This window comes from Artibeus jamaicensis, unplaced genomic scaffold, assembly GCF_021234435.1.
Source record: "Artibeus jamaicensis isolate MK-2021 breed Jamaican fruit bat unplaced genomic scaffold, CSHL_Jam_final contig_477, whole genome shotgun sequence".
Classification (NCBI taxonomy): Eukaryota; Metazoa; Chordata; class Mammalia; order Chiroptera; family Phyllostomidae; genus Artibeus; species Artibeus jamaicensis.
In genome coordinates, this window is record NW_026521854.1 from 1,692,101 (window position 1) to 1,707,855 (window position 15,755).

Here is a 15,755-nt window from a genome sequence, read left to right on the forward strand (position 1 = left end):
TAGGCTGTGGTTTTAAATGCTGTCAAACAGACCTAAGTTTTAATCTCTCTTCCTTTTAATCTAAACCTTAAGTGAACTACAAGAAGAAATAGGAAATCTGAATACTTCTAGATCTGTTAGAGAAAATAATGTCATTGAAAACTTCACAGAGAAACCTCGGCTTTACTGTCTTTACTGTAAATGTAAAGGTACTGTCTCCATAGTAAATGTCTTTACTGACAAATTATTTAATAATGATATACTATCAACCTTAAATTATTTCAGAAGATAGAAGAAGAGAAAATATTTCCAATTCACTTAATATGGCCAGTGCAATCTTGATATTAAAACTTGACAAGGACATTATAAGAAAATTATAGACCAATACCCCTCATGGATATAGATAAAATTTATCAACCATTATTAGCAATTTAAGCCCAGCAATAATATAAAAAAGCTAATATATAATAGTCAGATGAAGTTTATCTCAGCAATATAAACTGGTTTAACATTTGTAAATCAATCAGTGTAATTGCCGCATTAACAAAATAAAGGGAAAGACCCATGATCTTAATATATAGAGAAAAAGCATTTGGTAAAATTCAACAGCTGGTCACTTGTTTAAATCCTTATCAAACTGGGAATAGAACAAAAGCTCCTCAATCTGATAAAGGATATTTATGAAAAATCTCCAGTTAATATCTTAATGGTGAAATATTGAATACTTTCCCTTTATATCTTGAAGAAAAAGAAATGACATCCATCATCACTACTTCTAGTGAATGATGTACTGGAAGACCTAGCCAGTGGAGAGGTCTGCCGAAAGAGGGGCCAGTGGTTGAAAGGAAGAAGTAAAATGATCTCGAATCAGAACTGACATGATGGCATGTTAGGAAACCTCCAAGAGCCTACAAACTACTTTGAACTAATGTGTATATTTAACAAGGCTGGGTGATAGACATCAACGTCTAAAAATTCATTGCTATTTTTATATACCAACAAGAAAATGGAAATATAATATTTTAAAAACAATACCATTTACAATAGCATCAAAACACCCCAAACCCCTCCCCTAATATGGGGATAAATTTAACAAAAGACAAGAAAGACCGTTATACTGAAAAGTGCCAAACGCTGTTGGGAGACGCTAAGGAAGATGTAGTAAGTGGAGAGATACATCATAATCATTGACTGGAAGACTCAATTTGTTAAGTCTGTTCTTAGCAATTTGATTTATAGATACATGCTATTCACATTAGAATTCCAGCAGACTTCTATTTTTGTAGAAGTTGATGAGCTGAATCCAAGATGCACATCGAAATGCAAAGGACATAGAATTTCCAGGACAATCTTGAAGAAAAACACAGTTGGAGGACATATTCAGATTTCAAGAATTACTACGGTCAGTTAAATTCTGTCAGAGAATAAGAAACTTAGTGGGGGAAATAAAGGTATTTTCAGTAAATGTCCCTGGAACCATCTGAATTAGCTTGATCCATACCTCACTCCACACATAAAAATTAGTTTAGCGTGTGTCCTTGACCTACATGGAAAACTTAAAATTATAAAATTTTTGGAAGAGAACTTAGCAGAATACATTTATGATCTTTAATTAGCAGTTTCGAACACACACAAAAATACTAACCATAAAAGAATGAAATTGATGAACTGGACTTCTTCAAACTAAGAAAACTTCTGCTTATGAAAAGACAGTGTCAAGAAAGTAAAAGGGCAAGCCACAAACTGGTAGAAAATATTCAAATACATGTATTTGACACAGGACTTGTATTGAGAATACATAAAGAATTCCTACAGATCAAAAGACAAATAATTCAATATAAAAATGGGCAAGAGGCCATGGCTGGTGTGGCTCAGTGGACTGAGCACTGGCCTGTGGAACAGAGGGTGGCCAGTTCCATTCCCAGTCAGTGCACATGCCTGGGTTGTGGGCCAGGTTCCCAGCTGGGGGCATGCAAGAGGCAATGGATTGACGTTTCTCTCACACATCAGTATTTCTCTCCCCCTCTTTCTCTCTTTCTTCCTCTAAAAATAAGTAAATTAAATTTTTTTAAATGGGCAAAAGACTTGGAAAAAATGCTTAACAAATGATACCTGAAAGCTTCATGAGTGTACACATACATGTTCATTATTAAACATTAGGTAAATGTGAATAAAGTCCACAAGGACATAACTCTAACACTTTCAGAATGACTAAAATGAAAAAGGTTCACAATAAAAAAATTGGTGAAGATGATAAACGATTGCAATACTTACATTTTTCTGGATGGAGCACAGAATGGTGCAGCCACTTTGGAAAACTCTTTGATAATGTGTAATAAAGTTATATACATATACACATACACGCCTATGATCTAGCAATTCCAAACCAAAATACTTGTTCAAGGGATTTGGTGTATATGTCTATTAAATGACTTGCACAAAAATATTCAAAGTGAAAACTGGCAACACCCCAATGTCCATCAGTAGGGAAATAAAATTATAACATGGAATGCTATGCCACAATAACAAAGAACAAACTACTGATACATACAAAATTATGGGTGAATCTCAAAAACATTACGTTGAGTGAGAGATGCCAAAAACAAAAGAGTACATACACCGTATGGTTCCATTTCAATATATGAGTCTGTTCATATGGATTTAACAATAGTCAAGAATAAATCCAGGGTGACTGAAATCAGAACTGTGCTTGTCTTGGGTGGGGGAAGAAGGGTGACATTGGGGAGGGCAGAAGGGAACCTATTAGGATGATACAAATGTTCTTCATTTTGATCAAAACAGTGAGGATAGCTCTGTGAACATGTATTAAATTACGTACTTAAGAGAAAAATGACTCAACAGGAAGGATGGATGAATAAGCCTTCAAAGAGCAGGTGGAAAAGGAACTGAGCCTGTAGGATGGCTGCTGCTCTTAGGGGAAGGAATAAAATGGTTGTGGTGGGTGCATCCACCTAGGCCAGCCCACGCAAAAGTCTTGGGGGCTCACATCGGCACTGTGGCTCTTCATGAGTCAGAATCACTAGTGTGTACTTCAATGAAAGGTCTTCTTCTTGCAACTTATGTAAGGATGAATAATTGGTAGAGCATACTAAAAACTTCGGGCCAACCAAAAAACTTTGGTGTCTGCCACAGCCATATCAACAGTTTATAAGTTCTGAGCTTATTTTGAAATTATTTTTCTGCTTGGTTGAACCATACCCAAAGTAATGAGTTTGGTAAACTGGAAATACCTCAAAGGTTTTTGGAAGTAAACAAAATATACAATACAGATTAATAAAGACCAAAATAAAACATTCATTGTGGGTTTTCATTTTCTCATTTTAAAAAGTGAGATTCAACATCACCTCTAAGCCTATTCCACTTCTAAGAACATGGCAGTGAAAGCTACAATCTGCTGATTAATCTAGTCATGTTCTGACGTGGAGGACCCTTTGTAATCTGACTCCAAGACCCCCTGCCATTCGGATCCTATTTGTTCTCCAAATAACCATATCCTCACTCAAACCTCAGTTATTCTGAGCCCTCCCTGTACTGTTTCCTCTAATTAAGAATTCGTTTCTATCTAGAATGCTTAAGCGACCTTCTCTGCCCCTTGAATCCTATTCACCACTCCAGGCCCCTTTACTCAATAAAGATTCCCTTTCCTGGGCTTTCTCTGGCCCCCACACTCCTTCAGTGTTTAAAATGACCACCAAATAGCCCTGGCTGGTATAGCTCATCGGATTGAGTGCGGGCCTGTGAACCAGAGTATCACGGTTAGATTCCCAGTCAGGGCACATGCCTGGGTTGCAGGCCGGGTCCTCCGTAGGGGACACACGAGAGGCAACCATACATTGATATTTCTCTCCCTCTCTCCTTCCCTTCCCCTCTAAAGATAAATAAATAAAATCTTTAAAAAATTACCACCAAATGTTTGGCAAGTATCATCTATTGCCTCGCGTTATCAGTTATCACTTAATGCATGTGTGCTTTCTCCTGCAGCTAGAATGTAAGCAGAATGAAAGCAAAACTTAATAATGCATACCTTTCGCCCTAAATTTCCCATAGCATCTAGATGTGTTATTTCGAATAAATGTTCCACAAACCCTAGACAGCTAACTGTTAGGTTCATTTAGGTTAGGAAGGATCCCTCAAGTACTACCCATATCTTAGAATTCTATAATTTTGAAAAAAGAAGCATCGAACATGCACACATGCAGTTCCCCTAGGGAGGGCGTGTTTGCTGGAAGGAACTGTTTTCATGTGAAGTCAGCAAAGCAAAAGCATGAATCTGAGACCCAGATTTCCACTGATGTGGATGGGTCGGGACATGTTATCAGCAAAGGTCGGCCAGCTGAGTCACAGCCAGAGAAGCATAAGAAGCGACAGCTTCTAGAATGCTTGGCCAAATGAAAGTTTCAAACGGAAGACATGAATAAATAAAATAGCTAGTTGAAGTCCAGCCTATTAAATAAAAATGAACCTATGAAAGCTTCAGAACACACCAGAAGTCACTTTGGATACCACTTAATCAGGAAACTAAAAATATCCTCCAAGCTCTCAGCTCACTTGCGAGTTTACAGAGCATGAGTTAGAAGGTACAGGAGAGAAGAATTACTACCTGGTTGCAAAGAAAGTTTGATGCTCTTAAAAAATTCTAAACTGGTAACACTTAATCATCACTATGTAGTCAGAGGCCACATAATCTTGGGCATTTTGATGATGTCAGTTCTCTGCTTATAGCATTTTAATGACTTCCCCTAGTCCTTAATATAAAATTCAAAATTCTTATACTCTTCAAAGCTCTGCAGCACAGTAGGGCTTCTGTCTACCTCTGCAGCCTCATCTTAGTCTGTTTGAGCTGTTATAGCAAAAAACCATGTCCTGGGTGGCTAATAAATACTAAAATTCATTGCTCACAGTTCTGGAGGCTGTAAAGTCAAGATCAGGGTGTCAATATAGTTGAATGGGAGCCTCACAGCCAGCAAGCGGGCACCTTCTTGCTGCATCCTCACTCTGAAAGGGAGGTTGGGTGCTCTTTGAAGCCCTTTTTGTAAAAGCACAGATTCCTCTCATAAGAGCCCCACCCTCATGACCAAAGCGCCTCTCAAAGGCCTCACCTGCTGACACCATCGCTGTTGGTGGTGAGGATTTCCACCTGTGAATTTTGGAAGGACACATTCACATCATAGCAGGTCTCTTCTGACAGTTTTTCTCTTTCTCATTCCAGCCCACTGGTTTTCTGATTCCCCAAACGCTATACATCACTTCATGTCTCAGGGCCCTAGCACATGTATTTCCCTTCTGCCTGGAGCACTCTCCCCTTTTTGGCCCAGATACTTCCTATTCATTCATATTACTGCCTTGGTAAGTCTTGGGAAGTTTTCCTATTACACACTCCTGTAGCACACTATGCTGTGCTTCAGCTTCACAGAGGAAATCAAAATCAGAATAAATTAAGTGCAGACATAACTTTTTTCATCTAGTGTCTTTCACACTAGATCATGTTCAGAGGCAATATCCACCCCTCTGGGTTCGTGTTTTTACCTGGAGGTGCTTCCACGGTGTTATCTTCATGCTTCTCCCTCTTTCTCTTCTTGGTAACTTGTCAGCTTGGAGAGTCAGGAAGGAAGAAGTGAGTCTACGTGGCTCAGGCCTTGGTGACCTTCTCTTTTCTGCTGCTGGTTTGCTGGCAAGAGCATCACCCTGGCATTGCTTCGTGCCCTGGGTAAGAGGCATGTCCCTGAAGAAAGGAAGGCCTGAGCTTGTCCAGCGGGGCCAGTGACCAGGGCACAGAAGACCCAATGGGATTCATCAGTAATGTTGCTGACATTTTGATCTTCCTCTGAAGTGAAAAAGATGTTAAAAATCCCATTAGATTCTAAACTTGTCTTCTTCATCCAGTGCAACCCTAGAACCTGTTTCAGTTCCCCAAAATAGTGAATGTTCCATCATTAAGCTTCTCTGAGCCAGTTTCTTCAAAAGTAAAATGTTGATAACACTCACCAATCTGGCATAGGTTGTATGGGTATTCAAGATTCTATATTAAAACAATAAGCAGAGTACCTGGTGTGTGGTTAAATTGGTTAAATGGATAAATATGCGGTAGCGATTATTACATGCTGCATCAACTGAGAATAATTTCTGTTTCGTGCTACTCATTTCAACCAGAAGTCAGGATAATACCCACATGTCATTTCTGTTGACCTGAATGGTTTTAGGGCCTTTAAAGAAATAATATAAAGTGTTCAAAACCAAATACTGTATAAAACAGAAAGATAATCTACAATATAAATGAAATATATGTAATCTATTTGATGATACGTGTGTTCAGTTACACTCTGATTCTGTTTTTTCTCACCAACCTTTCTATACTAAACTATGGGGAACGCACTTTCAAAAGCATAGTTAGGATAAACATCTTTTGCATCTAAATTAGACCCATATCCTGTGTTATTCTATGTAAACTGCATTATCCATAGCACTCTGCCCTGGTCTGTACCACACTAGACATTCCTGGCAGCAGGACTGACATACCAGTTGCATTTAGCTGTTACTCCCTCAGCCTACAACTTCCTAGACCCAATGCTTGAATACAGACAGTCAGCTAATGAGGTATAGATCACAAAACACAAAAAGATTCATTAACATGAGGGGTGGTAGATGAGGGAAAAATACTTTCTATATCTGGATATCTGTTGAAATTCTCAATCTAATACTTGTGGAATGTCTCCAGTTTCTTCCATGACATACTGATAATTTTATCTGATTAAGGAACAAAGAGAGGTTTGCTTTCAGTTATGACAAAGAAGGATGTGAAAGATCTTCACTTTTAAGGTAAGTATGTTAGTAAACTGCAGGGGTTTGTTTGCCTGGGTGCATCAAAGCCCAGTGAAACATGAACAGGAGTTTGCTGCAAAGAAAGCAAAAGTTTATTTAAGGAAATGGCACCAAGCCCAGACACGCAGTCGAGCTATTTCTCTAAAACCTGGCTCCTTGATGGTCTCTAGGGGATCAATTATACAGCTGAAAAATCACTAGTCATGGGGACTAAGGGAGTTGGGGTCATGAACTCTACTGATTGGTTGGGGCTAAAGCAGGGGTAGTTAATCCTTGTATTAGGTCCTGAATCAGCCATGGCCTCCTTCCCTCTGGTTCGAGGGAGGGTGTGGTTGGTAGGGTTGCTCTGCTTTCACAGACCTAAGCCTAAAACACAACTGAGGTCAAGATGTTATCTTCGGTTTTGCAGAAACTCTGTTCCCTTGATCAACAGACCTGAGGCTTTATTCTTAGGGCAGTCTGACTCTGACCGGAACCTGACATCCTAAAGGCTTAATGATTAAGGGAGTGGTCATGCAGTATGTCGTGGTGCTATTAGTCTGGACAAAGCTAGCTTGAATGAAGAAAATGTCATATTAGATAAATGAAGTTCCTTTGCAGTTACAAGTACAAGGAACAACAACAAAACAGACAAAAGCAAAAACACAGTTTTCTATGGAACTGATAAAGAGGAGTTGATGCCAGATGCCTTGATAAACTGACATGCAGAGGAAACCCACCCCCTCTTCAGTGAGGAGAGTTGAGGGTGCTTCTAGCCTTGGTGTAGATGCCTGGTCAGTGGAGGTGTCAAGGAGTCAGCCATGAACGGAGAGTCTCCATGTGGATGAGGAGGAAGTACCCAAGCCTTGATAACAGTGAGGGCTCATTGGAGGAGCTGGACTTTGGAAGAGCGCCAAACACAAACACTTGGTACAAAAACATTCCCCTGCCCTTCTCTCCCCTTCATACTTTCACCCTAAATTTTGCAGAAAAAGCAACAGTGGTGAAAGGATGAGAAAAAGAGAGATCACATTTTCCGAATTTTGTTTCTATGGTATAAGAACACAATTCAAACCAGTAAATTTGAAGATCTGATTGGATTTATTAAGTAGTTCAGGAGTCAGTTGGAATCCCATCCCGTAAATGGAAGGGCCCTCCAGGGGCTGTACTGAATGGAAGGATTCTATAGGCAGAAGGGTGTGGCAGGGGAGTTACTAGCAAATGTAAAGGAAGAGTTACTTCTAGGCTAGGTCATCTTCTTTTGGAGGACAGGGAGTTTACCAGGCAGACTGCCTCACTAGTATTAATCAGAAAATACCAGACTGATTGGTTTAAAACCCTACTCCAGGGAGAGGACAAAACTGCAATTAAGTTAGTTACCAAGTTTTGGTTTGGCGACTCAGTTAGGCACAAGTGACTCCATTTTGACATGTTTCTTTTTCAAACACTCTTCTGGGGCCCTGTTTGGAATTGAATTCAAAGATCGACAAAACTATCTGAAATTGAAGCACAATCCACTCTCAGTTCAAGTACTGTACTGATAAGATCCAAAAAGACCAGGCCCTGGGCGGTGAGTTGGTGCTGGAAGTTGGGCTAATTAGAGATGGACTCAGTTTAGTTAAGACTATGGTCCAGCTCCAGGTCCTTTTGGGTCCAGGAGGAATCTGAATAATTAGTATGTCCTCTCCCCCAACCTTACTAGCAGGCAGAGAAAAAGACTCTCAATATCTGGGAAATGATAAAAAAATATAATACTACAAGCTCCCTTTTTAAAAACATAAGCAGGAGTAGAAAAAATGTGGAGGTGCATAAAGAAGGAAGAAAATGCGAACTTTCACTGGGAGAAGAGCAGTCACTAGAAGCAAATCCAGTCTTTAGAATTAAAAATGATTTTAAACATTCAAATACCTATTTAAAATATGTTAAAGAATTTATAGGGAAAATAGATATAATAGGTAAAGAGCTGGGTGCATTTCAGAAGAGAAATTTTTTAACAGAACCAAATGGATACTGTAGAATTGAAAAATACAGAATCTGAAATTTAAAAAAATTATTGAATGGGTTGAAGAGCACAGTGTGTGCTAAAGTAAAACAAGTCAGTAAACTTGAAGAAAAGCCAGTAGACATTATCCCAGCTGAAATAGAAAAAGGAAAAAGGACAGAAAAAAAATGAACAGAGTGTGAGTGACTCGTAGTATAATACCATGTGTTCCAAACACATGTCATATGAATCTTGAGAGAAAAGAAAGAATGGATCTGGAAAAATCATTTGAAAGTGTGAGGACCAACACGTTTTCCAAATTTAATGAAAAGCAACATCCTGCAGGTCCAAGAAGCTCGGCAAACCCTAAACAAAATAAATAGGAAGATAACCCCACCTAGACGGATTCACATTATGGTCCAGCCCAGCTCACTGAGCTCTGGAAGGATTCTGAATGAACAGCAGCCCTCACCCCAACTTTACCAGCAGACAGAGAACAAGAACTTTCACTCCCTCAACAGTAAACAAAACGAAAGTATCATATTCAGTGATAGTCATCATTTTTAAACTGCTGGAAATCAACGATAATATCTTAAAACAACCTGGGGGAAAAGCACTGGGAGAATTGTTATTCTGCACCTAAACCCAACAAATATAAAATTGCTTTATGAAGTAGAAGTGATGGGAACTTTATATAATAATCTAGTTGAACAACTGAAGTTCATTAGAGAAAGAAAGGCTGGCATATGTCCATTGTTTTTAGAAAATACCACTGAAAGTAGAAGGTAAGCACAGTTCTATGGCACAGAACGCTGTGAGAGAATGGAAGCCAGAATAGGTGAAAGGGCATCTAGTTAAAGTTCAAGTCTTTTTTTTTTTTTTTTGCCAAAAAGCAATATGTCCTAGAGTATTGAGATGACTTGAAAATAAACTGCTATCCTGTAAAAATATATGTGCCCTTCCAGGTTTTTTTATTAGTCTGGGAATCAGAGGAGATACCAGAATAGTAGAGATGGACAAATTTTTTTACGTTTCTCAAAAGGGTAAAGAAGGCACATTCTGAAATATTAGGCTAGTAGTCTTGATGTGGACACTGTGCGACCTGACGGTGGAATTACTTTCACAATGATCCATTCTCAGCTGGCGGCTGAGTGCTTGTTAAAACGCAGGGCTGGGTTCACATTTCTTTTCTGACTAGAGGAACAGAACTGAGCAGTGGGAGCAAAGCTGTGGCAGGGCACCTGGGATTCTGCCCAGTGTTTCATAGTCTTTCATAAGTTCTGTATGGGAAAGTGAGAGAAGCGGAGGATAAATGTAAGATTAAAAGGTGGGCTAATAACTGGATAGCTCGCCATTCTCCGAAAAGGCTGCTATTTGGATGGGGGCTAATCAGCATGTCCAGCCATCTCAGTCCCTCCCCTTCCTCTGCGCTCAGTGCGTCCTTAACCATCAGTGAGCTGGACTCTGCCCACATGACTCAAAGGAAACCAAACTTGCCAAGGCCTCCAGGGACTCAGTAGTTTCTAAACCTAATGGACATTTATTTCCTTTGCCTTTTCTGGGGCATGTGGCGCTCTTGGACTCACAATTCTTTCTGAAGTCTTCCAACCTGGACTGAAGGCAGCATGGTCATTTGGTTTTCTTCCTGTGTTTTGCCCACCTTGATCTCGTGAGGCTCGGACACCCAGAAGTCCTCGAATGCCAGTGTTCTTACTGCTTCACTTTCCAACCACTTTCCTTGGGTTTTCTTCTTTGTTCATGTGGATTCAACCTGATGTGTTCACTGACCTTGCTCAGGTTTGGGTCGCAAGCCCGGATCTGTGTGCTAAGAGCGAGACACAGTCATGCAGCTGCCTTTGGACATCCGCACCCAGGTGTCCCACAGAGGGTTCGTGTTCACAGTGTTCCAGACTGAACTTGTTGCTGGTCCCCAAACCAGCCATTGTTCTTCTTCCTGTGTTCTCTGTGTCAGTGAGTCGTGCCTGTCCACCCAGGTACCCAAGCCAGAGAACTAGAGCCATCCTTCACTCCTCTTTGTCATCTTCTATGGATTGAATTAGGTCCCCCCCAATTCATGTGTTAAAGCCCCAAACTCCAATGTGACTGTTTTTGGACATAGGGCTTTTAGGAGGTGATTAAGGTTAAATGAAGCCATAAGAGTTAGGTCCTACTCTGATAGGGCCGATCGCCTCCTTAGAAGGGGAGGAGCGAGTCCCTGTGAGGACGCAGGAAGAAGGCCAAGACCGTGAGCCCACAGGAACTCTCACGGGCACCTGGCCCTACCAGCAGCCTCTTCCTGGACTTCTAGCCTCCAGAACGAGGAGCAAATAAGTTTCTATTGCTTAAGCCGTCCAGTCTGCTGTGTTTTGTTGTGGGAGATTCAGTAGACTAAGGCACCATCAAACCAGTAATAAAGCCCTAGCTATTCTACCTTCTTAATATATGTAGAATACTTTTCTACCTCAACAGTCGCAACTTCACTGTAGGGTCTGATCATTTATTTCTTGCTTTGACGATTCTCTGTAATTTCTCGATGTCATACTTTTTACCTCCCCCTATTTATTCTCCCTTTAATGTCAGAACCACTCTTCTAAAAACACGAGCATGCTTGTGTCATTCCCCTGCTTAAAATGTGTCACTTGATTTCAATTATTTTCAGGATAAAATCCAAATTTCTTAGCAAGACATACAGTAGCCTTCTTGTTCTGATCCCTGTTTATTTCTCTATCCTTAGCTCTCATCATTGCCACCTTCACAGCTTAGGTTTCTGTCAGATCAAAACTTTACATTTTCCCCATACTTCAATTTCATAGGAAAATTCAGTACATTTTCCTACACTTCAATCTCCCTGGTGTCCCTGCTTCTTTGTTGAAATGGTAGGGAGACGAGTAAACAATTACAGTGATACAATAGGGTCATGTTCATAGCAGACATTTGTTCAAAGGGTGAGGGAGCACAAAGGAAGGAAATAAGCCAAACAAAATATTATACCCAGTTCCCTGCCTGAGACTGGAACAGGCATTCTTTAAAGAGCAGCTGCTACTTCTGCAGGTTAGAAAGTCACCAGGATCTTTAAGGATGAGTAGAATTGTCTCCTGCTTGTTCCATATTCCTCACTGCACTTAAAATAGAGCTGGTGGCTGGTGGCTGCCTCGCCCGCACTCAGTGCCCCGCGTCAGTACCGCAGCCTGTGCGCTCGCATACCGGGAGGCCCCGGAGCATCTGTGCGTGCGGAGCTGCATCCGCTTGGCTGATGAACCATTTCATTCTATGAAAAAATGTGGTAGGCATGTCGCTATAAAAGAGGTGCCATTACGGTTCCAGTCCATGAAACAGCAGTCACAGGAGGATGCAGCAGTCACACAATGCAGTTTAAAATGATGGACCCCTACATTATAAAAATGTCCCGGAAGGACTCCTCGTCCTGTGCTGTGATTTGTCGGTGACAATGCGGAGCGATCACAGACACCAGTGACCATGTCTGTTTGGGATATTTTGGGCGATAGGTCTAATCTTTATCTGTGTGCTTCTCTGTTTACATCCACCTACCTGGAATTATGATTTTAACAAGTGCTCTTTATGGTAAGGACTACACCGATGATATCGATGATCCCGTGTGAGACACATCACACAGCACTCCACGTGGGGTCTCGATAAATACTTTATAATGACGAGAGACAGTAATTTTATACAAACACCCTATTTAACAGAGAGCTGTTTTGGCATCGAAAGTCAGTTCTAAATGTTAGGGCCTGTTTGGGGCAACTTTAAGTCAGATGAAGGGCGCATGTCCATGCAATCTCCATTGCTGTCCTACAGCAGGGAAACACGTAAGGAGCATGATATCACCCTTTTCTTTCAAAACAGAATAAGAATAGAGGACAGGAAGTTACAAAGAAAGAAGGAGGGGGAAATGTTTATCATCTCTGTGTAGATCATTTTTATACAAATCAGTTTTTTTTATCTTTGCGATAATTCTGTGTTTTGAGGAGATTCTAGACTCAAAAATTGAGACTCAGAAAGGGAATTGGCCAAAGTCAAAGCAGGTAAAAAGGACAGAGCGTGGCCGTGACCCCAGGTCCGTGTCCTTCCAGAGTCCTTCCAGGGCACCTCTGTCTACCTACTGCACCCTTACAACAATTCGCCTAGAAGGCACACTGTGGTTCACCCCGGGGCCCTGTCACAGTTTGGCAAACCCCCCTTCTCCTGTCCTTCGGTGCTCCGGCTGGCTGTGCTCCGAACTTCATCAGCAGGCATCCGCTGTCACGGAAGGAGCCAGGTGGAGAGGTCGGAACCGGGCCCCTGGCTCCCCACCCAGGCTCTGCCAGCAGCCAGGAGTGGGTTCCGGAGCACCGAAGTCACCCCCCGTCTCTGGACCTCTGTTTTCTCAGCAGCAGAATGAGTAAATCTGGCTTGGTTTCCAAGACTTCCACCAGCTCTAACATTCGGTAATTATTTCGGTACCTTGTAAATTACCCTAACGAGGAGGTTCATTTACATAATCAGGGAGGTGGTGTGCTCCTGCAGAGCTAATGGTTTGCTTGATGGCCTGTGTATCTTACCATCAGCTGCTAGCCCAGCCGCAGCGACTGTCCCTGAGGACTGCGGCAGAGACCGCAGGGAACACCGAGAGCCACAGAGACTCCTGTCACTCTTTCGTGAGGGCCGCCGGCGGAGGCCGCAGCAGACCAAGCAGCCTCCAGACCGCAGGCACAGAGACCCTAGCCCCTCCTGGGGTTCGGGTCCCTAAATAAACCACATCCTGTTTCTCCCACTCATAGAAAGTCTGCAAAGAACTATTTTTTTTATGTGTGTGTGTGTGGGGTCTCTGCTTGCAGTATAAGGAGGGGAGAAAGTTTGAGGCTTACAGACTCACAGGGTGCTGGGATTGTGATTTTCTGCTAACTAACGCCCTCGTGAAAAGAGGGGAAGGCTGAGGGCGACAGTGAGTCCCGCAGCCCGGGCCGGCAACCAGTCGGAGACACTGGAAGCCAGTCTGCTGCCTCCTTGGCAAAACAGTAGTAAACAGCTCTGACGGAGTCTGGCCATTCCTTCCACTCTCTCCAGCTGCCGGACCCACCCCCAACCTAGCGAAGCCCCTTGTAGTGGAGGTGGGAGAGGGAAGAGAAAAATCAGAGATAACCAAGACTTTGGGCTCTTCTTCTTTCTTTTTTGCTTGGAAAAAACTAAAGTGTTAAGAGTTCTTGTCTACAAAAAATGTCGAATCTTTATGATCAATGAGAAGAAAAATGGCATAGAGACAGTCAGGCTGCACTGCCTGTAAATCCGAGGGAGAACTCTTGGGTCTTTTCTCTGACTTCTCCTTTAGTTAATTTGCGGGCCGGAACGGATGGAGGCAGCTGGGGCGTTCTTGGCCCTACGTACTACTGCACTGCTCCCTCACTTAGGAACAACGGACCGTCTATGAGTTGCGTGAAGAAGGTCTGCCTTGAATGTAGTGCTCTCAGAGTCTGGGCTATCTGAGCAGTAATGGGTTTTCTGCTCTCCTCAGAAATGCAGTCAGGCTTTTCACCTGGAACTTTCACCCAAATTTTGGTAAACGTGTATTTGCTTATAAGATTCTTTCAAAGAGGGGACAGAAATTATTAAAGGACGCTTGTCCCTATTGTAAAGCACTGATACAGATGCACTGTCACTGCCCAGAGGAACACTGGACACATTTTATGTTCTGTTTTTCTTGCTCACTAAGTGGTTTCGAATAAAAAGGGATGGGGGGTCCCTGGGTGGTGTGGCTCAATGGACTGAGTGCCGGCCTGTGAACCAAATGGTCTCTGGTTGGATTCCCAGTCGGGGCACATGCCTGGGTTGTGGGCCAGGTCCCTGGTGGGGGTGCTCCAGAGGCAACCACACTTCGATGTTTCTCTCCCTGTCTTTCTCCCTCCCTTCCGCTCTCTCTAAAAATAACTATATAAAACCTTTTAAAAGGGGTGGATAGCCCGCTGGAGTCTGTACAGAACAGCTCAGTGCTTCTGAGGGATGTTGGATGCTGGTCCACCCCCCGAAACAGTCCTGTGTTGTAGAGGGAGCAGTGCCCTGCATCTACTACATGCAGGGCCTTTTCATTTTCCTGTGGCCCATGAGAACCTCAATTAGAAAAGATGCTCTATAAGACCTTAAAAGGTAACCCAGAGGTTATTGACCTTGGCCTGTGCTGTGCTGTCTCTTTTCTTGACTGAGGAAGTATTCATCCACCCTTCTCCTCCCAGTCTCCATTCATGGAACTGGGTGGAAGAACACCAACGTTCGCTTCTGAAATAGTGACCTTGGTTTCTGTCTGGGGCCCAGCATTCCTTTAGGTCAAGTCCTTGTTGGTCACCCCAGCACCTGTTTCTGGGTTTAACATGCTACAGCATTACTTTAGGGTCCATGTTTTGGTTGGACTTCCAGTAGCTCGAAGACGACTCTGTGCGGTAATGGAGAGAATGACCTACTACTGCTGCTGCCACCGACACATGCCAATGGCTCACATATGGGCACGAACTGCCAGCAAACCTGCTCCACCCCAGGCAAAGGGGGTGGGCTACGCACCGTCCACCAGCACCTGCGCTGTTGTGACTTGTTTCCCCTGTTCATGAAGACCGGATCTCTTCTGGACAAATAAGAAACCAGGGTCAGGACAGACAAGGTAAGGGGATTCAGGGGTCAGCCTCATGGGCTACAGGAACAAAAGGATCTTCTTTCTCTTTGTTCTCCTCCGCAGCCAGGGAGCTTCAGCCTCCTAAATTCTCTGCCTGCCTGCTGCACTTGGCTTCTGTGCCCCCTCTTTCCTTATCAGCTCATCACTTACAGGTTCTCTACCACCTTCAGTTTTTGGAACAAATCTGGACTAACCTAAAGCCTGGGGATTTCAGCTGCTCTAGCTCCATGTACAAGTCTCACATCTGCGAGGCTGGCACCTTGGACCCCACAAGAGGTGAATGGCTTCTACTGTCATCCCTGCCCCTGCATTCCTGAT